At 45.8% G+C, this 23,579-nt stretch overlaps 1 protein-coding gene and 1 pseudogene across 1 annotated transcript in view; one reads left to right on the plus strand and one right to left on the minus strand.

Annotated features, from left to right (window-relative positions):
* Nucleotides 1–17,573, plus strand: part of LOC147092643 (NACHT, LRR and PYD domains-containing protein 3-like) — a 38,123-nt pseudogene extending 20,550 nt beyond the window's left edge.
* LOC147092642 (NACHT, LRR and PYD domains-containing protein 3-like) overlaps nucleotides 1–23,579 on the minus strand; it is a 901,415-nt gene that overhangs the window by 122,231 nt on the left and 755,605 nt on the right. The gene's annotated exons all lie outside the window — the stretch shown is intronic.

A 23,579-nucleotide genomic window follows, 5' to 3' on the forward strand; every position in this document is an offset into this window, starting at 1 on the left:
ATTCTTCCTCTGATTAGGTGATTAGAAGCATACACAGGACCTGCCCAGGATCTGACACACTGAAAGTGGATGTTCTCTCCTTTCACAGTCTGTCCCTCTCCCAGTGCCCTCAATAACCTATATAAAATGCCCAAGGTCTGACACACTAACAGTTGGACTTCTGTCCATTCACAGTCTGTTCGTCTCCCAGTGCGCACACTACCCCAGATAACCTGCCCAGGGCCAGACACACTAACGATGGAACTTCTGTTCATTCACAGTCTGTCCCTCTCCCAGTGCCCACACTACCCCAGATAACCTCCCCAAGACTTGAAACACTAACGGTGGAACTTCTGTACATTCACAGTCTGTCCCGCTCCCAGTGCCCACACTACCCCAGATAACCTCCCCAAGACTTGAAACACTAACGGTGGAACTTCTGTACATTCACAGTCTGTCCCTCTCCCAGTGCCTTCATTAACACAGATAACCTGCCCAAGACCTGAAACACTAACGGTGGAATTTCTGTCCATTCACAGTCTGTCTCTCTCCTAGTACCCACACTACCCCAGATAACCTGCCCAGGACCTGATAGAGTAACAGTGGATCTTTTGCCCATTGCCCCTCTCAATGAGCAACCAATCCATTGCGGCAGAAGAGAAGCTCCACAGACCGTTTCACATATTGATCCATTAGATCCTCTGCTGTCATATAACCAGGACCATGTGTGGATGTATAATGAGATTTCTATAGCACAGGGCAGGTCGGAAAGTATTTACCATCAGAGGGAAAAAATCACCTTCATAGTAATCTCCATGTTCAGTGAATGTTAGAATCAAGTGAGGAGTTGAAATTTTTCTCAGCCATTGCTCACTTTAAAGCGAGGTTTCCATTAACTGAGTTTAATTTCTACACAAACCTATATTAAAGCTGTAAATTCATGCTTGCAACATTTCAATGAATAATAAAGGGGTGTTGAGAAGTTGTTTTTTTGTCAATACAACTAACATTGAGACCACTTTCTGTCTGTTCTAATTGAAGACGTTCAACAGAAACACAAGAAAACACTCCGGGTACAAACTGAAACACTGAGAGTGAACACTATCCTAATAAAGGAGAAGGTTAAGATTTTCCAGCTGGTTGATCGATACGCTGAGCTAACGGTCATTTCCACTGTTCGAGATCGCACACTTGTAGAACATGAACTGCTGGCAAGAGGCCGAGACCATGAAGAGTGGAGAGAGAAACATCTCCAGAGAGAGCTGGAAAAAATCCGAACTGATCAATTGTTCCAGAGCTATTTTTCCCAGAGAGGGGGATTGTTCCAGAAAATTCAGAGTTTCTTCCTGCGATCTAATTCTGGGAGTTCAGCAGCAGTGAGCGGCGTCCCGGGGATTGGAAAAACAACAATGGTACAGAAGATTGTTTATGACTGGGCCACTGGGAAAATATACCCACACTTTGAATTTGTTTTCAGCTTTAAATTCCTGGATTTGAACGCTATTAACTGTAGAATAAACTTGAGGAATCTGATACTGGACCTGTATCCTTATTTTGGGAATATTCTGGGAGAGCTCTGGAAGAACCCAGAGGGGTTGCTGTTTATATTCGACGGTTTGGATGAATTCAAGGACTGCATCGATTTTTCTGACAATCGGAGAAATACAGAACCTCAGCACATGTGCACAGATCCCGAAGACTGTTGTGAAGTGTTGGACATTGTATACAGTTTAATACAGCACAAGCTGCTCTCAGGATATTCAGTGCTAGTGACCAGCCGCCCCACTGCATTACATTTATTGGAAAAGGCTCAGATCAGTGTCTGGGCTGAAATCCTGGGATTTGTTGGTGAAGAACGGAAGGAATATTTCATGAAGTTTTTTGAAGATCAGATGGTGGCAACAGCCGTTTTCAAACATGTGGAGGAGAACGAGATCCTGTACAGCATGTGCTACAACCCTTCCTACTGCAAGATCCTCGTTCTGTCACTGGGTCCCTTCTTTACACACAGAGACAGGGAACAGCAGCGAGTTCCCAAGACCATCACCCAACTATATTCCTACTATATTTACAACATTCTGAAAAACCATGGCCGAGAAATTGAAAGCCCCCGTGATGTGTTACTGAAGCTTGGTGAGATGGCCTTCACAGGAGTCTCTGAGAAGAAGGTTGTGTTTAGAAATGGAGATTTGATCAAGTACAATCTGCAACCTTCCCAGTTCCTGTCTGGGTTCATGATGGAACTTTTGGAGAGAGATGATTCTGCCCAGAGCATGGTGTACACATTCCCGCACCTCACTATCCAAGAGTTTGTAGCTGCACTCGCAACATTCCTGACTCCAGATCCCAGGGACATCCGGAAAATCCTCGGTGAAGCCCACAGCAAGGAAGGTGGGCGATTTGAGATATTTCTCCGTTTTGTTGCTGGTCTCTCCTTCCCACAGGCAGCTCGAACCCTGGAGGAGTTTCTGGGTCCATTTCTTCATCAAACCACCTGCCGAGTGATTGACTGGATGAAGGAGAAGATTGGAGGACAGATTGGAAACACAGAGAGTGAAACTGGTCAAAGGAACCTCCTGAACACATTCCGCTATCTGTTTGATTCTCAGAATAAAGCACTGGCTCGGAAAACAGTGGGATCTGTGGAAACACTTACATTTAGTGGCATGACACTGACCCCGATTGACTGCGTGGCCGTCTCGCATGTACTTGGAATCTGTGATACAATAAAACACCTCGATTTACGGGAGTGCTCCATTCAGTGTGAAGGACTCCGGCGGCTGAGACCCGTACTGCTCAAATGCCGGGTGTTGAGGTAACTGTTTATTTGTCTCTAACTGTTGGGCAAATTGTAGAACAGTCACGGATTGTGTTGTTATTCCATAATGAAGGGAAACAAACAGCTCAGTTAAACCAGAGTGAAGCAGATTCAACACAAATATGACCAATAATAAGAGGATCGGTCAGTAATTCCCTGAGTACTGGGGAATCTAAAATTGATGCTTGTGAACAAGTACGGATGTTATGCTCTTGATCAGACCAGCAAATGCTGGTCACTGAAACAGAAGATTCTTCGCGCAGCACTTGTGTCTTTGCGTCAGAAGGTCGTCGATACAGGCTCCACGGTGCTAATCCAGACCGACACTTCAGTGAAAAGGTTCCAATCTAACGTATTGTGGGGTATTAGCCCCGGAGTACAGACACACACCGGCCAGTGGTGGGGCCTCGCACACAGCGGGCGGCTCCTGAGTAAACCGGGGGCAGTGAATCCGCGAATTCCCCATAATCCGCCCCCTGTGTGTGAGGCCCCGCTCCGGGAGGGATCTTCTGAAAATTCCCCAAAACTGTTGGGCCAGTTACACCTGGAATAAATGCAGAGCCAGTTTAATGGAGAATAAACTGAGACTCCACTCCCCTATATACTGGGAGTACCGGGACATTTAAAACTTGTAACGGGAGAGAACAAACTCTGCTTGTTATATAAAATCCTGGGGGTGGATTTTACAGCAGCAGTTAGCGCCGTTCCACGATATAACTCACCCCGAGATAGTATATAGATTAATATAATGTACAAAGTACAGGGAATCACAGCTTTACCATTTCAATCCGGGAAAATCGCCCTTTTTCCGTAAAATCCGGGATTTAAGGAGCAGCAGAAAGGAAACAAGTTTCCCTGAACATGAGGCGGCCACTGAGCTCCCGGAGGGTAATTCTGATCATCAGGGAAGGAGACCGGACTGAGGGACATTTAAAGGCTTCACACAGACAGCGCTTTCCTTAACAAGTACAGTTTCTGACAGTCTGTGAATATATGGGGAGTTGGACAGATTGGGATTCATTCCCAGTGACAGGAAAATCTGCTCATTAATTTCTTGAAGTTGCTTCAATTTGTTCGGTAATATCCGAGAGGGAAAGTTTTTGTCTCGGATTTGAGTCAGTTTGTATCTCTCGCTCTCTCTCTTTCTTTGTGTTTAGACTGGGGAGCAATAAACTAGGAGATTCAGGAGTGAAACTACTGTCTGTGGCTCTGAGGAACCCGGACTGTAAAATAGAGGAATTGGGGAAAGTACCGGACTGTGTGAGATTGTGTTCATAATAACCGGATGTCTAACACTGAACATTATCATTAGCATCAGTGATAGATTAATTAATAAACATTGCTCATTATTAGTAGTATCAGTAACTACAGTATCAGTAGTATAAGCAATAGTCTTAATAATTATTGGGTGTTTACCTTCTTTGATGTTGTTATTTCTTCTGTCCCATGCACCCACCCTCTCTCTCTCTCTCTCTCTCTCTCTCTATCGGAACATTGGAACAGGAGGAGCCCATTTTGCCTGTTCAATGACATCATGGCTGAGCTGCGATCTAACTCCATATACCCGCCTTACGCCCATATCCCTTAATATCTTTGGTTAACAAAGATCTATCAATCTCAGATTTAAAATTAACAATTGATCCAGCATTAATTGCCGTTTGCAGAAGAGAGTTCCAAACTTCTACCACCCTTTGTTTGTAGAAGTGTTTCCTAATTTCACCCCTGAAAGGACTGATTCCATTTTTTATATTTTGCCCCCGAATCCTCCATTCCCGACCTAACGGACATAATTTATCTCTATCTAACCTATCTGTTCCCTTTAATATCTTGAAGTCTCTATTAAATCACCCATTAACCTTCTGAATTATAGGGAATGCAACCCTATTTTGTGTAACCTCTCCTCATTATTTCACCCTTGGATTCCGGGTATGATTCTCATAAATCTACGCTGCACTCCCTCCAAGGCCAACATATCCATCGCAAGATAAAAACAGAAAATGCTGGCGATACTCAGCCGGTCAGGCAGCATCTGTGGACAGAGTAACAGAGTTAACGCTTCAGGTCGATGACACTTCTGTTTCTCTCTCCACAGATCCTGCCTGACCTGCTGAGTATTTCCAGTATTTTCTGTTTTTAATTCAGATTTCCAGCATCTGCAGTATTTTGCTTTTGTATATCCTTCCTAAGGTGTGGTGCCCAGAACTACTCAAAGTACTCCAGGTGTGGTCTAACCAGGGTTTTATATAGCAGCAGCGTGACGTCTACCCCCTTGTACTCTAGTCCTCTAGATATAAAGGCCAGCATTCCATTAGTCTTTTTGATTATTTTATGCATGTGTTCATGACATTTCTTGATCTATGTACATGTACCTCAAGCCTCTTTGGACTGCCACTGTTTTTAGCTTTTCACTGTTTAGAAAGTAACCCACTCTATCCTTTTTAGGTCAAAAGTGGATGAACTCACATTTGCCTACATTGAAATCCATTTGCCACAGTTTTGCCCATTTACTTATTCTATCAATATTGCTTTTTATTTGTATGCTTTCATCTACACTGCCACAATGCCGCCTATCTTTGTGTCATCGGCAAATTTGGGTATATGGCTTTCTATGCCATCATCTAAGTCGTTAATAAATACTGTGAATAGTTGAGGCCCTAATGCAGATCCCTGTAGGACACCACTAATCAAATCCTGCCAAGTAGAGCACCTGCCCATTATCCCTTCCCTCTGTTTACTGTGGTTCAGGAAATTTCCTAACAAAGTCAGTAACCGGCCTTCAATTCCATTAAATGCCTCTTGGAAGTCCATATAAATAACAACCATTGACATTCCCCTGTCCACTACTTTAGTCACCTCTTCAAAAAATTCAGTCAGACTTGTCAGACATGACCTACCGTTCACAAATCCATGCTGGCTCTGTCTGATCAGCTGTTAATTTAAGGTGTTCAGTCACCCTGTCTTTAATTATAGTCTCTACTAACTTCCTGACAACAGAGGTTAGATTAACTGGTCTATAATTCCCTGGACATTCTTAAGTAGCGGAGTGACATGCTCAATTTTCCAAACTAAAGGGACGGTTTCTGAATCGAGAGAACTTTGGAAGATTATAGTTAAGGCATCTGCAATGTGTCATAGAGTCATAGAGTCATAGAGTTTTACAGCACAGAAAGAGGCCCTTCGGCCCATCGTGTCTGCGCCGCCCATCCATCCCTGTCCAGTCTAATCCCATTTTCCAGCATTTGGTCCATAGCCTTGTATGCAATGGCATTTCAAGTGCTCATCCAAATGCTTCTTGAATGTTGTGAGGGTTCCTGCCTCTACCACCCTTTCAGGCATTGAGTTCCACATTCCAACCACCCTCTGGGTGAAAAAGTTCCTCCACAAATCCCCTCTAAATCTCCTGCCCCTTACCCTGAATCTATGCCCCCTTGTTATTGACCCCCCTACTAAGGGGAAAAGTTCCTCTTTGTCTACCCTATCTATGCCCCTCATCATTTTGTACACCTCAATCAGGTCCCCCCTCAGCCTTCTTTGCTCCAAGGAAAACAACCCCAGCCTGTCCAGCCTCTCTTCATAGCTGAGGCGCTCCATCCCAGGTAACATCCTGGTGAATCTTCTCTGCACCCTCTCCAAAGCAATCACATCCTTCCTATAGTGAGGCGACCAGAACTGCACACAGTACTCCAGCTGTGGCCTCACCAGCGTTTTGTACAGTTCCATCATAACCTCCCTGCTCTTATATTCTATGCCTCGGCTAATGAAGGCAAGTATCCCATATGCCTTTTTAACCACCTTATCTACCTGTTCCGCTGCCTTCAGGGATCTATGTACATGTACACCAAGGTCCCTCTGACACTCTGTACTTCCTAGGGTCCTACCACTCATTGTGTATTCCCTTGCCTTATTTGTCCGTCCAAAATGCATCACCTCGCACTTTTCAGGGTTAAATTCCATTTGCCACTTTTCCGCCCATCTGACCAACCCGTTTATATCGTCCTGTAGCCTGAGGCTTTCCTCCTCACAATTTACCACCCCACCAATTTTCGTGTCATCTGCGAACTTACTGATCATACCTTTTACATTCTCATCCAAATCATTTATGTAGATCACAAACAACAAGGGACCCAGCACCGATCCCTGAGGTACCCCACTGGACACAGGCTTCCAGTCACAAAAGCAACCTTCGACCACACCCTCTGCCTCCTGCCACTCAGCCAATTTATGATCCAACGCGCCAAGGCACCCTGGATCCCATGGGCTCTTACCTTCTTGACCAGTCTCCTATGCGGGACTTTGTCAAAAGCTTTACTGAAGTCCATGTAAACCACATCCACAGCATTTCCCTCATCCACCCCCCTAGTCACCCCCTCGAAAAATTCAATCAGATTTGTCAGACATGATTTACCCTTGACAAAGCCATGCTGACTATCCCCGATTAATCCTTGCCTCTCCAAGTGGAGACTAATTTTGTCCCTCAGAATTTTTTCCAATAATTTCCCTACCACAGATCTAAGGCTCACTGGCCTGTAATTCCCTGGTTTATCCCTGCTACCCTTCTTGAATAATGGTACTACGTTAGCTGTTCTCCAGTCCTCTGGTACATCCCCTGTGGCCAGAGAGGTTCTGAAAATTTGTGTCAGAGCCCCTGCAATCTCCTCCTTTGCCTCCCACAGCAGCCTGGGATACATCTCGTCTGGGCCTGGGGATTTATCCACTTTTTGGCCTGCTAAAACCGCTAGCACCTCCTCCCTCTCGATGCTAATATGTTCAAGTATGTCACAGCCCCCTTGCCCGATTTCTATGTCTGCATCGTCTTTCTCCATAGAGAACACAGATGCAAAAAATTCATTTAAAACCCCGCCTACATCATCTGGCTCTACACACAGATTGCCACTTTGGTCCCTAATGGGCCCTACCCTTTCCCTGGTTATCCTCTTGCCCTTAATATACTTATAAAACATCTTAGGATTTCCCTTTATTTTGCTCGCCAGTGTTATTTCATGGCCCCTCCTCGCCCTCCTAATTTCTTTTTTAAGTATGCCCCTGCATTTTTTATACTCCTCTAGGGCTTCTTCCGTCTTTAGTCTTTTGTAACTGCCAAAAGCCCCCCTTTTATTTCTAATGCATTTTTGTATATCCCTTGTCATCCAAGGTTCCCTTTGCTTGTTGGTCCCACCCTTGACCTTTACAGGAACATGTTGGCGTTGTACTCTCTCTATTTCATGCTCATGTGTTTCTTTAAATCCCTGCTGTGGAAAGCATCTGGTCCTGGGGATTTGTCACTCTTTATTGCCATTATTTCCTTCATTACTGCTACTTTGCTTTTGTTAATATTATTGAGTCCCTGTCCCTGATTAAATACTGGTTTCCTTGTGATTTCCGACATGCTATCCTCTTCCTCTATTGTAAATACTGACGCAAAGTAATTATTCAACATGCCCGTCATTTCCTTATTGTCATTGACAAGATCACATATATCAGTTTTCAAGGGGTCAACATTGCGCCTGACTACCCTATTTTTCTTAATTTAACTGTAAAAAATGTTCGTATTGATTTTGACAACCCTTGCAAGTTTATTTCCATACTTCCTTTTTGTAGCTCTTATTATCTGTCTTTTCACCCTTTGCTGTTCTTTGTATCAGAATCTGTGGACCTTTCACCAGGATCTGTGCTATTTTTTCCATTTTTGTATGTTTTTTTTTAGTGTTTTGCTGTCTGTTCCCTCTTTAGTCATCCATGGCTGTTTCCTTTGGGCAAATAGTGCTCTTGCCCCTCGGGTATAATCTAGTTCTGTATCACATTAATTATTTTTTAACATCTCCACTGATCTTCTGGCGTTTTACCCATTAACACATTGGCCCAGTTTACTTGGACAGTCTCTGTCTCATCCCGCTGACGTCGGCCGTACCTAAACCTAGAATTTTAGTAGCTATTTCGCGTTTCTCCCTTCAAACACTACGTTGAACTCGATCATGTGATGCTCGCAATTGGATAAATGATCACACACCGTTAGGCTGTTAACTAATCTAGCTCATTAATCATTACTAAACCTAATATGGCCTGTCCCCTTGTTGGTTCTAGAACATATTGTTGGAGAAAACTATCCCAGACACACTCAAGAAAGTCACTACCTTTCTGAAAGATATGCATCTGTCATCACTAACTATATGGAAGTTAAAATCCCTCATTAAAACCACTCTGCCTTTGCTACACGCGTGTCTTATCTCTGCATGTATACAATGTTGCACTTCACAGCTACCAGGGGGCACATACACAACTCCCATTACAGTTTAAATTCTTTCCTATTTCTTAATTCTTCCCATAAAGTCTCCATTGCCTGTTGACCTCTCTTATCATTGATGTATTTTCAGCCTTAATCCCTAAGGCTACTTCTCCCCCTCTGCCATTTCCCTGTCTTTCCTGCAGACCTTATAACCTGGTATATTTGGTTTCCAGTCCGGACCATCTTGCAGCCATGTCATACACTCCAAGTTGAATTTGCACCTGCAGTTCATTCAATCATTGCATATTCTCCATGCATTTGTATAAAGAATGCTTATTGCGCCACACTCCCTAACCTGCCCTTCACCTCGAATGTTTTACTCGCATGTTTCTTATTTCTGTCTCCTGGTTTAATCATATTATATATTTAAGTTTTCCCTTTACCTAAAGCACAATTTATGACTTTTGTCTACTCTCTTCCCTTTCGTTTGCTTTTGACCTATTATTTGTACTACAATTTCCACTTGAGCCCTCCCCCATTTACTAGTTAAAATCCTTGTGACGGGCCGATTTATCCTTCTACCGTTATCATCTTTAGACTGGATGAAAATGATCTCACCACTTCTTGTATCGAGCATCTGGTCTCTGATCTCAGTACAAACCGATCACTGACGATTCTGAACCTGAGTAGTAATAAACTGGGAGATTCAGGAGTGAAACTACTGTCTGCGGCTCTGCGGAACTCGGACTGTAAAATACAGAAACTGCGGTAAGTACCCGACTCTGAGATTGTGTTTATAATAACTGGATGTCTGACACTGTACATTATTATTAGTATCAGTAATAGTATTATTAATAAACACTGGGATTTATCCTAAATCATATTGTCTCTCTGTCTCTGATCTCCAGGCTGCGTGATGTCTGTCTCACAAATTCATGTGCCGAGGACCTCGTCTCCGCTCTTAGTATAACATGTTCACTGACAGAGCTGAACCTGTGTAATAATAAACTGGGAGATTCAGGAGTGAAATAACTGAATTAGTATCAATAATACTGTTAATAATAAACACTGTAAATTATTATTAGTATAAGTAATAATGTTATTAATAAACACTGTATATTATTATTAGTATCAGTAACAGTGTTATTAATAAACACTGAACATTATTATTATCAATAATACTGTTACTAATAATAATGTAGTGTTTATTAATATCAGTAATCGTGCTATTAATAAACATTGTACATTATTATTGGTATCAGTAAAATTGTTATTAATAAAATACTGCCGATTAACCCTGGTTCCTCTCTCCTTCCTCTTTTTTTTCTCTCGTTCTCATTCTCTGATCCCTAGACTGACTGGTGTCTGTCTCACTGATTCTTGTGCCGGGGATCTCGTCTCGACTCTCAGTACAAACCGGTCACTGACCGATCTGGACCTGGGTAATAATAACCTGCGAGATTCAGGAATGAAACTACTGTCTGCGGCTCTGAGGAACCCGGACTGTAAAATACAGAAACTGCGGTGAGTACCAGTCTGTGTGAGATTGTGTTTATAGTAACTGGATATCTGACACTGAACATTATTATTAGTATCAGTAATAGTGTTATTAATAAATACTGCACATTACTCCTTTCATATATAGTGTTCATTTATAAGAATATTACCGATACTAGTAATAATGTAGAGTGTTAATGAACATCATGGACTGTATTTTCCGACCCCTACGGGTGTGTACGAGCTGTGTACACACCTGTAGGGTCCTCACAAGTGCCGGTTTCGGGCATACGAAGTGCTTGTGCTGAAAACCGACATTTCCGATCTGTCAAGCATGCTCTTGGCAGATCGCACGCCTGCCCTGGAGAAGGGCCTCTGTGGGTGGAGAGTTCCGCTTTCTGGAGACCCTCCGCCCGCTGAAAACCTTTAAGAATCTGACACCTGGTAAAAGTAAGGCATAAGGCCTGCTTTTACCAGCATAAGAGTTTAAAGAAGTAAAAAATAATGTTTTCACTTAATTTTAATTTAAAAATACTTTTAAAAAAGGTAAGTTTATTTTTAGCCGTGTTAAAAAAAAAAAATTTTCCCCAGTTTTTTTTTAATGTTTAACTTAATGTAATTTTAAAAACATGATGTTTTTAAAATTTATTTAATATTTTACTGTGTTATTTGAGTGACCTCCATTCATACATTTGAAAGATGAACTGCCTGCACCCCTGGGATACCTGGGCCTCTGCGTGCACTCCAGGAGAGGCCCAGGAGCGGAAGAGCCCAGACCTCCGGACCTCTCAGGTATGGGCGTAGATCTTTTCCAAGTCGGAGGCATCCGCACGTAGGAAGCCTCCGATCGGAAATTACGGGCCATTATGTTTATTAATAAACACTTGAATGTACACTGTATAACAGTAATAGTTGTTAATAAACACTGTATATAATTTGTATTATCTCTCGGTATCGATCTCTCTCTTTATTTCTCTCTGATCCCCAGGTTGTATGAAAACGGTCTCACAGTTTCTTGTGCCGAGGATCTCGCCTCCGCTCTCAGTACAAATTAGTCACTGATGGAGCTGGACCTGGGCACTAATAAACAGCGAGATTCAGGAGCGAAACTACTGTCTGCGGCTCTGATGAACCAGGACTGTAAAATACAGAGACTGCGGTAAGTACTAGACTGTGTGAGATTGTGGTTATAATGACTGGATTTCTAACACTGTATATAACTAATACTATCAGTAATAGTGTGATAAGAACTAATTGTCAGCTGTGGCTCAGTGGGAGCATTCTCGCTTCTGAGATAGATGGTTCTGGGTTCAAGTCCTTCCGCAAAGACTAGCACAAAAATCTCGGCTGACTCTCCAGTACAGTCTTTGGGATGAGACATTAAAATGAGGCTCAGTCTGTTCTAGAATGACCCGATTATGGAGAAATGTTTAAGGGCTCCAATAAATTACAAGGGGTTTGTTTTATAAGAACATAAGGAGTGGGCTGTACAGCCCCTCGAGCCTGCTCCGCCATTCAATAAGATCATGGCTAATCATCGACCTCAACTCCACTTTCCTGTCCAATGTCCATATCCCTTGATTCTCCATGAGTCCAAAAATCTATCTATCTCAGCCTTGAATATACTCAAATTCTCAGCATTCACAGCCCTCTGGAGCAGAGAATTCCAAAGATTCACAACCCTCTGAGTGAAGAAATTCTTCCTCATCTCAGTCTTAAATGGCCGATCCCTTATCCTGAGACTCTGCCCCCCAGTTCGAGACACTCCAGCCAGGGAAACAACGTCTCAGCATTTACCCTGTCAACCCCCTTCAGAATCTTGTATGTATCAATGAGATCAGCTCTCATTCTTCTAAACTCCAGAGAGTATAGGCCCATTCTACACAATCTCTCATCATAGGACAGCCCTCTCATCCCAGGAATCAATCTAGTTGCACTGCCTCCAAGGAGACCAAAACTGTGCACAATACTCCAGGTATGGTCTTACCAAGGCCCTGTACATTAGTCTCCTTATAATATGCATTAGCCTCCACACCAATATCCAGAAGAGGAATCAAGAGAAGATCAAGTTAAAATAGTGGACAAAGTCATTTCACCTCCGCTGAAATAAAACGGGTTTAATAATATTAAAGGGTTTGCAGGGGCAGAGGGACATGGGGGTGTACGCACTTTGAAATTGGCAGGACAAGCCGATAAAGCTGCAACCAACATCACTAAAAACAGGTAATCTGGTCATTATTAGATTGCTCTTTGTGGGAGTTTGCTGTTCACAATTTGTCTGCCGTTTTTCCTATATTACAACATGAATGCAGTTCAGAAGTACTTCATTAGCTGTCAAGCACTTCGGGGTATCCTGAGGTCAAAAATGTGTTATATGAATGCAAGTCAGTCTGTCTGTTCCTCCTTCTTTCCTTCCTTCCTTTCTTTTCCTTTTCTTTCCTTTCCTACCTTCCTTCCTTTCTTTCTTTCCTTCCCTTTTTTTCTTCCTTCTGTTTTTGGTAATAGTGTTATTTATAAACACTGCACATTGACATTAATCAACAGTACGGTTACGAATAAACACTGGGGCCGAGAAATTCAGTTGGCGCCGCACCAGGGCTTTAGCGCCGGAAAGTTAGCGCCGGCGCTAAGTCCCCCTGCGCGCGCCAAAAATTCAGTAGCGCCGCGCCCAAACGGCTGCCGGCGCTACTGAAAGGTGTTTGCGCCTGAAAATGGGCGCTACCTGCCGCATTGCGGCGCTATTCCGGCGCTGCGGCGCCCGATGCGGTGCGGCAGGCTCGGGAAGTGCAGGCCTCCTCCTTCAGTTAAGGAGGAGCTGCCTGCACCCGCCCGCTGGCCGGTAAAATCTTCACAAAAATGAGCCCGGCACCTCGGGGAAGTGCCGGGCTCGCAACCCAGAAGCATCTGTTCCGCGGGGGGGGGTGGAGGAGTCCGGGGAGGGAGCTGCGGGCAGGCGGCCGGCGGGAAAGCGGCCGGCCGCCGCGCGACCTTAATGCGCCGGCGCAAACTCCTGTAAGACTCGGTTGCCAGGCCTAGAAATTGGGTTTTGGCTTAGCCAGGGCTTTAGCGCCGGAAATTAGTGCCGGCGCTAAGTCCCCTGCGCGCGCCAAAAATTCAGTGGCGCCGCGCCCAAACGGCTGCCGGCGCTACTGAAGGGTCTTAGCGCCTGGAAAAGGGCGCTAACTGCCGTTTCGCGCCGCAATTCCGGCGCTGCGGCACCCGATGCGGTGCGGCAGGCTGGGGAAGTGCAGGCCTCCTCCTTCCGTTAAGGAGGAGCTGCCTACACCCGGCCGCGGCCCGCGCAAATCTCCTCAAAAATGAGCCCGGCACCTCGGACAAGTGCCGGGCTTGCATCTGTTCCGGGGGGGGGGGTGGGGAGAAGTCCGGGGAGGGAGCTGCGGGCAGGCGGCCGGCGGGAAAGCGGCCGGCTGCCGCGCCTCCTTAAAGTGCCGGCGCAGACTCCGGCAGCACTCGTTTGCCGGAGTCTTAGTTGCGGCTGCCACTGGCGAGGCGGCCGCAACTGAATTTCGGCTTGGGGCCGGGTTACCACGGCAACCGGGACGCTGCGCACACCGATGACGTCATCGGTGCCGGCGCAGCGCTACCGGTCTACCGCGGCGGAAGGGCCCCAGGCAATTTCGGCGCCGGCGCCAATTGCAGCGCTAGGCCCTCCAGCGCCGCAAAATCGGCGCTAAGGGCCCTCAATTTCTAGGCCCCAGGGTCTTAGTTGCGGCTGCCACGGGCGAGGCGGCCGCAACTCAATTTCGGCGCTGGGGCCCGTCACCACGGCAACCGGGACGCTGCGCACACCGATGACGTCATCGGTGCCGGCGCAGTGCAACCGGTCTACCGCCGATGGTAGGGCCCCAGGGAATTTCTGAGCCGGCTGTATGTCCAGCGCAATGACCTCTAGCGCCGCAAAATGGGCGCAAAGCCCACTCAATTTCTAGGCCTGGGGGTTTACTCTGATTCCTGCTATTTCTCTCTCTGATCCCCAGGCTGGATGATACCCGTCTCACAGATTCTTGTACAGAGGATCTCGCCTCCGCTCTCAGTAGAAACCAGTCACTGACGGTTCTGAACCTGGAGTTAAACTCCTTCACAGACCAAGCTGTCCCCGCTCTCCGCCGCCTCATACTGACCTGCGGGAGTCTGGAGCGGATCATGTGAGTGTTTCTGTTAATGTTTAATGTCACAAATAAAATATAAATGTGATCCAGTCACTTTCATGGGTAATATTGGTCTGTAATTATTACAGAAATATTAACCGCAATCTCCCTGTTTATTTCCGCTTTAATCTTTAATTTCAGGCTGTGGAAGAATTGGTTCAGTTCAATTGGAGAGAATCAGCTAAAGTTGCTGCAGGGAACAAGACATGGACTGAGAGTGGAGGTGTGAACATTTCAATTGATGACCATCACTGGTCTCATTATATGACCATTTTTGGCCGATTTTCTGCCCCTCCCGTTTAACAGGCCGCGCTCTGGGTTTAAATCCTATCGGCCCCTTTAAGGGTTTCCAGCTCAAGCTGAGCTCACGTCATCTCCCATTGTGAGGTCAGAGGCCCAGCCACAGGGTCACGAGACTCAGCCACCTGGCCCCACAGCGCTGCTTCTGCGGGATATCCAGGGCTGAATGTCCCCCAATGGGACACTGGGGAAATGCACAGACAGGAAGGGCCCATGGTGGGGCTCAGTCTGGGCTGCAGTGGGACACTGACAATTGCACTCAGTGTTACTGGGTTTGGGGGTAACATTACCCAGGCTTCGTTCTCAGTATCGGTGCCCAATGACCCTGCTGGGAAGTGAAGCTGTGTGGGTTCCGGATGGGGACAAGGTCTGTTCAGCAGGGCTGGATCCCATTATCCAATAGGGACCAACACCCAGTGCCTGTGGTGAGCCAGGGAGAGTTTCCTGTTAGGGAGGTTCCTGACGTTGCTTCACACGTGGAATCAGACTGAAATTATCAATCATCTTCTGCCTTTCCAAAATAAGGAATCAACAGTTGCTGAATGAATGTATCTAGTGCAGGATCTGTTCCATTGCTATTCCTGGTATTTGCACACTGGAGGGTGAATTTCTAAACAGCTGGAATTACACATAGGTACCGGAGAGTGTCAAATAAAGAAGTTGAAGTGGCATATTCACTCGCCCGTAAAAAGAGTAACAAGATGTGAAAGTTCAGTGAGCCAGTGGAAACTACACTGCAGTAAATGGACAGGGCCCACGTAGGGCCCCACAATCAGAACCACTCTGGGCCTAAAAACACAGACAGTGGTCTTAATACAGAGCAGGATCGTCAGAATTTATCGGCGAGAAGATAGGTTGATCTTCCGGCTCATGTTGCTGGTGATGTAACTCCTTTGAAGTGAAACAATTTTGCAGATACTGATGGACCTGCTGTAGATTATTCTCTTATTTAATTTACATTCCCACCAGATACAGATTTACTTCTCACTCTGGTTTAATAAGTTGTAAAGTATCACTGTATTCATCAGATGTCAAAAATCAAGGGATGGGAACCACTAATTCATTGTAAGCGGTAATGACTAGATTAGAAGAACAAGCACACACAAGATTAATGAGCCGGTGTTAGATATTACCTGGGGCACAGACTGACAGGTCAAGGGGCGCGACTGTATGGTTTAATATAAATATCACTAGTCAGAAATGTCAAATAAATCACCATACAGTAATTAGGAAAGTATACATAAATAGTGGAAGGAACAGGTAATCGGAGGAGGAAAAAACTTGCATGTTATAATTCACGTACTTCTGAGGTACAGTAACTTTTATAATGTATGCAAATCCAGCAACAAATTAGCGCTCATAGCCTCACATTGCAATGAGATAAATAGCCTTTTAATGGAGTAGAATTCAACTATCGGTATAGGTTGGTGTAGTGCTTATGTTACTGCACTAGTAATCCAGAGGCCATGCACATAACCCAAACAACATGAGTTCAGATGGCAGTTTGAGAATTTAAAATCATTAAAAAATAAACTGGAATTAAAAACATATATATATATCATGTCATTTAATTTGGCCGAGTTTCATTTAAATCGCAGTTCACCAATGCTTTTTGGGAAGGAAACCTGCCGAGCCAACCTGCTCTAGCCTGAATACGACTCCAGTTCCTCACCAATGTGGTTGATTGTTGTTAGCTTTCTCTGAAGTGCACGATTGAGCCACTCAGTACCAAACAGCTACATCAATGAAAGAAAAAGGAAGAATTACTTTAATTTATTTAGCGTTTTCACGACCACCTGATGTCCCAAAGCGCTTTCCAACCAATGAAGTAATTTTTGAAGTGTAATCACTCTTATAATGGTGGAATCGTTCAAGAAGATGGCCCACCAGCACCTTCTCAGGACAATTTGATGGGTGATCAATGGAGCCTCACCAGGGACACCCACAGCTCGGGAATGGATGTAAAACTGGTATTTCGGATCATTGAAATGGAAATCGAACGGTTTCTGTGAGGCCGCCGGTTTGTGACGCAAGTTTGACACTCGAGCAGCAAAGGGATAAATGTTCATGTGGGCACCGGGGAACTCCCCAGTGCTATTGGATCTGCTATGTCGACTTGAACAGTTAGAGGACCCCCTGGATTAACACCTCATCAGTGAAAGCCACAGTCAATGGAAAAGAGAATCGGGCCGAGCGCGCAATGTGCCGCCAATTCGCTATGGCACATTTTGTTCTAACGCCCGAGGTGAATTTCTCCTCCAATCTATTGCACAGTCTGGTGATCTAATGCTGTTAATTCATCAGATCCCCAAATAGTCAATCCAAAATTATTCTCACCAATCTGCAGTCATCTCACACACTGATCTCAATGAGAATTTGATAATCAGCGATCCATCTAATGCTAAATTACGGTGATACACTGAGCTGATTATATGACATTTCTTATTCATTGTGTTAATTATCTGCCTATTAAATGTATGTTTTTAAAATTGCTAGGCGACCCTGTCTACAACTATTTTATTTACTAATTATTGGTATACTGAATGTTATGATGGTTGATTTTGAAGTGAATAAACCATTGTCAGTGGATGATTTGCCGTATGAATCTTTGCAAACTTGGCAAGGAAGCGTTAATCTTGTGAGGGTCCTAATTGAGGGTCGGTGAGATGAATTCATACTCAATCGGAAGTGGGAGATATAAGAGTTCAGCGAGCTAAGTTAGGCATCATTCACTTCTAGGCAGAGGCTGGGAGGTAAACCCCAGATGATTCCTCAGTGAGGAGGTAAGATGAAAGAGCTAAAGGTTAATCTCCCTTGATATATATCTGTTGGGACAATGAATACTAGCTTCTAACGGGCTTATAACACACAACCCTCTGGTTCAGAAGCGATTGTGATATCACTAATGCACAGCTGATACTGATATGGAATAAATATAAATCCACCTGTATGAATGAGACATGCTACAGATGTTAAGATACGAATGAATTTTTCGGTACAGTGTCCATAAAGTTCTCAGGCTGAATGCATGTGGTCTCAGTGAAGACCCCAGTTTCAGTACTGAGAATTAAACCAGTGCAGGTGACAGTAAGTGACAGCATACAAAAAGCCGAACCGCAGGTATACAGGTACAAACCCAGGGGTCAATCTGCCCAGTTAGGAGAAGAGACATCTGCTCATTTCCTTAAGTGAGCCAATCCTCCATTGGCATCAACAGCCCAATCCTCAATATTTCTGGATCAATTTGAAAAATGTTTCCTTGTTGAGTATCTGATAAACCAGAGACCAATTGCCAAACCTGGTTATGAATTATTCTGTGTCTGGTTGTATGGTAACATGCAGTCGAACCCCATTATAGAAAGTCTCTGTGAGATCTAACCGAACACTTTGAGCCGCAGTTATGCTACAATAGAAACAGTCCGCACTTTCTAGAGAAATATGGTGAGGGAAAGGCGAAGAGTAATCTGTTTCTCTTTCTTTCCGCCCCAATCGCCCTCTATAGTAAGTGATTCAGAAATTCAGCCCCTCGAGCCTGTTCTGCAAATCAATGAGATCATGACTGATCAGTTACTTAACTCCATTTACCTGCCTTGGTTCCGTAACCCATCAATAGCCTTGCCCAAAAAAATCTACCTGAATTTTGAAATTTCTGATGGACCCCCAGCTTCAGCAGGTTTTTGGGAGAGAGCTCTAGATTTCCAATAGCCTTTGCCACAAGCAGCAATGAGATAAATGGCCAAATACTGAGTGCAGGAGCGAGTTTTTGTTTTAGGGGTAGTAATACCATCTCTGAGTCAGAAGGCGAGGTGTTCGACTTGCGTTCTACACAGATCCCGACGAGTGGAGTCTGTAATATAGTCTGCACATTAGAGCTTTGGAGAAAGTCCTCAAATTGAGATACACAGGTTACAATAAGATCAGGTATCTCCGTGTTGTTTTCTGACATCACTCCTGAACTGCCTTGCTCTAATTTTACAGTCATGTCCCCTTGTTCTGGATTCTCCTAACAGAGGAAAGATCGTCAAAAGTTGCCTTAACAAAGTCACAGCGCCTCCAAAAGGCAAGGTTGTGGTGTTGAGAGAATGTTGCTGAATAGGCCCAAAACAAATCATCTCTCCATGTCTGCCACTCGCTGTTCATCTGGCTGTCATTCGCCCTTAGGGATTAGCAACCTAAACATTTATGCTTCCCTTTACAACACGGATACACCTTATCTCATCGTAAACTGGATATCTCAATTTGAGGACTTTCTGGAAAGCTTTAATATACAGACTATATTTCAGTCACTACTGATCAGAAGCTGTTTGGGAGACGTGCTCGAATCCTTCACCTTCTGACTCAGAGATGGTATTACTACCTCTACAACAAGAACTCGCTCCTGCACTCAGTATTCGGCCATTGATCTCATTGCTGCTTGTGGGACCTTTCTCTTTACCAATTGGCTGCCGCATTCCCTGCATTTCAGCTGTGACTACAGTTCACGTTAACTCATTGTCCACTAAGCACTTTGCGGCTCCCTGCCAGGTGCTATATAACGGCAAGATTGTATCTTATCTCTGCCCCTGTATCATGATGTTACAGGTTCTTCTTCCACCCATGTTACCCTTCAAGTATTCCTTACAACACTTTGTACAAAAATAATCCCGAACATTTTCTTGCCATATTTTGCTGATGATTTTACATTTCTGCTCTGCAAGTCATTTAGTTTGATCGCGTCCCTGTGAACCACCTTGTGACGTTTTACTACGTTAAAATCACTATGTCATTATATCGCCCTCTGCTGGTGACGCTCTGTATCACTCATTGTACTCAGTCACACCTTTATCTATATCCCTCTGTTTTGTATCTTTCTGATTCACTCATTGAACTCAGTTACACCTTAATCATGGAATCAGAGAATGGTACAGCACGGAAAGATGCCATACGGCCCATCGTGTCTTTGTCCATTCACCTACCCTTTGGCCTTGCAAGTTTTTCCACCTTAGTTATATATCAAATTCCGTTTTAAAAGTTACTATTGAATTTGCTTCCAAACTTTGTCAAGATGCCCCTAATAAAGTGGCTCATTAAGCGTGTTAGTTGTGCCTCAGTTGGTAACAACCTCGACTCAGAACCTCGCGTTAAAGTCCTGCTCCAGAGACTTGAGCACATAATTCTAGGCTGACACTTCAGTGCAGTGCTGAGGGAGCGGCGCACTGTCTGAGGTGCCGACATTTAGAGGGAACTTAGAATTAAATGCTAAAGCGAGGCCCCATCTGCTCGCTCAGGTGGAAGTAAATATACCACTATTTCAAGGACTATTAGGGGCATTCTCACGGTGACTTTGCTAATATTTGTCCCTTGACATCCTAAAAATGGATGATCTGGTTATTCATCTCATTGCTGTTTGTAGGACCTCGCTGTACACAAAGTGGCTGTAACATTTCCTACATTGTAACATTGAATACACTTCAAAAAGTAATTAATTGGCTGTAAATCGCTGAGGTTGTGAAATGCGCTCTATGTAGGAAATATCTCAGTGCCGTTGCTGAGTGGGGCATTCTCTGCTTCCATTGTTGGTGATTTTTAAATTATATTCTGTTGACAAGTTCCTATTAATTGCTGGAGATGAATTGGCTCCACTTGACGGGAAGTTCTCAGCCGTGGTTTATGTTTTACTGGAGATTGACGCCGAGCCATTGTTGAGGTGCCGCTCCCCTGCATTGGGTAAGTAGGTTGCCGTGTCCCTTTGGCAACTGTCAGGCAAGATCCGTGTCTGGTAACTTCAGAAGCAAGTGGCCGGGATAAGGTTGCCAATTATAGGGAATCTGCTGCGAAGGGGAATCAATGGGTAACTTTTAACATCTCACTATTCCACCATTTTCACTGAACACTGAGAATTTCTATTGACGGCAGAGTTTGGGAAACAGACCAGCAGTACGTCTCTTTACACAGAGGGGAGATTGACAGCTTGACAGTAACTTACCAAAGTCAAAGGCCTAGAAATTCATTAAGGCGCTGCCAGCTTTGCGCCCAGTTAACACCTAAAGGGTGATTTTGTGCCAAAAATGAGTTTGCGCAGATATTCAGCGCAGCGGTATTGGCGGCGGTAGCTGTTAGCGCTGCGCCGGCACCGATGATGTCATCGGTGTGCGCAGTGCCCCGGTTCTGCCCCGAAACCGCGCCGATCCCCATATTTAGTTGCGGCCGCCTCCTCCGAAGCGGCCGCAAACAGCGACTAGAAAACTGGGCCGTCCTGCTGCCTTAGTGGGGCGCTTTAAAGCGGAAGGTCCGGCCGGCCGCTTTTGCGGCGGCCGCCTGCCCGCACCTCCTTCCCCGGCCTCCTCCACCACCCCCCCCGTGGCATTGCCGGCTGCTTTCCGCGAGCCCAGCACTTCTCCGTGGTGCCGGGCTCATTTGCCAGCACTATCCAGCGGCAATCTCCCCGTTGCAGGCAGCTCCCCCTTAAGAGAAGGAGGAGGCCTGCAGTAGCGCAGCCTGCCGCTGTGCAGCACCTGGCGCAGCGGCGCCAAGAGCGCTGATATTCAGTGTCAGCACCCCAAGCGGAGGCAGGCACACCCTGGTATAGCGCCCGCTTCCGAATTTGGGCGCTAACAATGAATATCTGACGATCGCTATAGGCTTCCCGCCCAGCGCTAACTTTTGGGCGCTAGCCAGCTGGCGGGGCCATAGTGAATTTCTAGGCCAAACTGTGTAAGAGGTAAAATATGATTTAACCGCTGCAGCTGTGAGGTAGAGGTCCAGAGTGAAACTGTACCGTGTTCTGTTCATCCCACACCCTGAGGCTAAGATTATCCTTCGCCAGCAGGGCAAATAGGGTGGAATCGAATCGGCCGCCCCAAACACCCCACCTGATATTCAGTTCCATTATCACCCCTACACTCCCCGCCTGGGCCTAGAAATTCAGTTTGGGGCGGCCAGCTCGCCTGCGCCCAGAAATTACCGCTGCGCACGGAGCCACTTGCGCCCGGCGGAAATTCAGTTTCAGCGCCCCAAGTCGAAGCCGGCCGCAAATCAAGGGTTCAGCGCCCCCGCTTGGGGCGCTGAAACTGAATATCGGCGCGCTAAGTGCCGCAGCGCAACCCGCTGCGGAGCGGCAGGCCTTCCTCCCTCTCTTAAGGGGGAGGTGCCTGCAAAAGCGCGATCGCCGCTCGCTAATGCCGGCAAATGAGCCCGGCACCACGGAGAAGTGCCGGGCTCCCGGAAAACAGCCGGCAATGCTGCGGGGGGGTGGGGGGTGGGTGGAGGAGGCTGGGGAAACAGGTGCGGGCAGGCGGCCGCCGAAAAAGCAGCCGGCCGCACCTCCGCCTTAACTCACCCCACTACCGCATAAGGTAGGCCCCGTTTTCTGATCATTGTCCGCGGCGGCCGCAACTCAATATGGCGGTCGGGCCGGTAGCGGGGCACTGCGCACACCGATGATGTCATCGGTGGCGGCGCAGCGCTACTGGTTAATGCCGCCATTACCGCACCGCTGAATATCAGGGAAAGTTTAGCAAGTGACGCAAAAGCCCTCTTTTTGCGAAAACTGGGCGCAAAGCCAACTGAATTTCTAGGCCCTGATATTCAGTCCCATTATCACCCCTACATCCGTGCCTGATACTCTGTCCCACTATAGGCCGCCCTACACTCACCGCCTGATATTCAGTCCCATTATCACCCCTACACTCCCCGCCTGATATTCAGTCCCATTATCACCCCTACATCCGCGCCTGATATTCTGTCCCACAATAGGCTGCCCTACACTCCCCGCCTGATATTCAGTCCCATTATCACCCCTACACTCCCCCCCTGATATTCAGTCCCATTGTCAACCCTACACACCCCGCCTGATAGTCAGTCCCATTATCACCCCTACACTCCCCGCCTGGCATTCTGTCCCATTATCACCGCTACACACCCCGCCTGATATTCTGTCCCAGTATCGGCCCCACACTCCTCGCCTGATAGTCAGTCCCATTATTGGCTGCCATACACTCCCTGCATGATATTCAGTCCCATTATCGGCCCCTACACTCCCTGCATGATATTCAGTCCCATTATCGGCCCCGACACTCCCCGCCTGATATTCAGTCCCATTATCGGCCCCTACATTCCCCGCCTGATATTCAGTCGCATTATTGGCCCCTACATTCCCCACCTGATATTCAGTCCTATTATCGGCCCCTACATCCCCGCCTGATATTCAGTCCCATTATCGGCCCCTACATTTAGGAAGGACAGACAGGAAGGAAAGGGAGGTGGGGTTGCTATGTTAATCGAGGATGGAATCACTGCAATAGTCAGAAATGATATTGGGTCAAAGGATCAGGATAGTGAAACAGTTTGGGTGGAGATAAGGAATAATAAAGGGAAAAAGTCACTAGTGCACGTAGTCTATAGGCCTCCTAACAGTTGCAACTCTGTTGGTCGGTGTATAAATCAGGAAATAGTTGGGGCTTGTAATAAGGGAACAGCTATAATCATGGGGGATTTTAACTTTCATATTGACTGGACTAATCAAATTGGGCATGGCAGCCTTTAGGAAGATTTCATAGAGTGTATTAGGGATGGATTCCTTGAGCAGTATGTAACTGAACCAACCAGGGGGCAG

This window comes from Somniosus microcephalus, unplaced genomic scaffold (assembly GCF_052327205.1).
Source record: "Somniosus microcephalus isolate GS21.2 unplaced genomic scaffold, FLI_Smic_1.0 unresolved_chr2, whole genome shotgun sequence".
Lineage (NCBI taxonomy): Eukaryota > Metazoa > Chordata > Chondrichthyes > Squaliformes > Somniosidae > Somniosus > Somniosus microcephalus.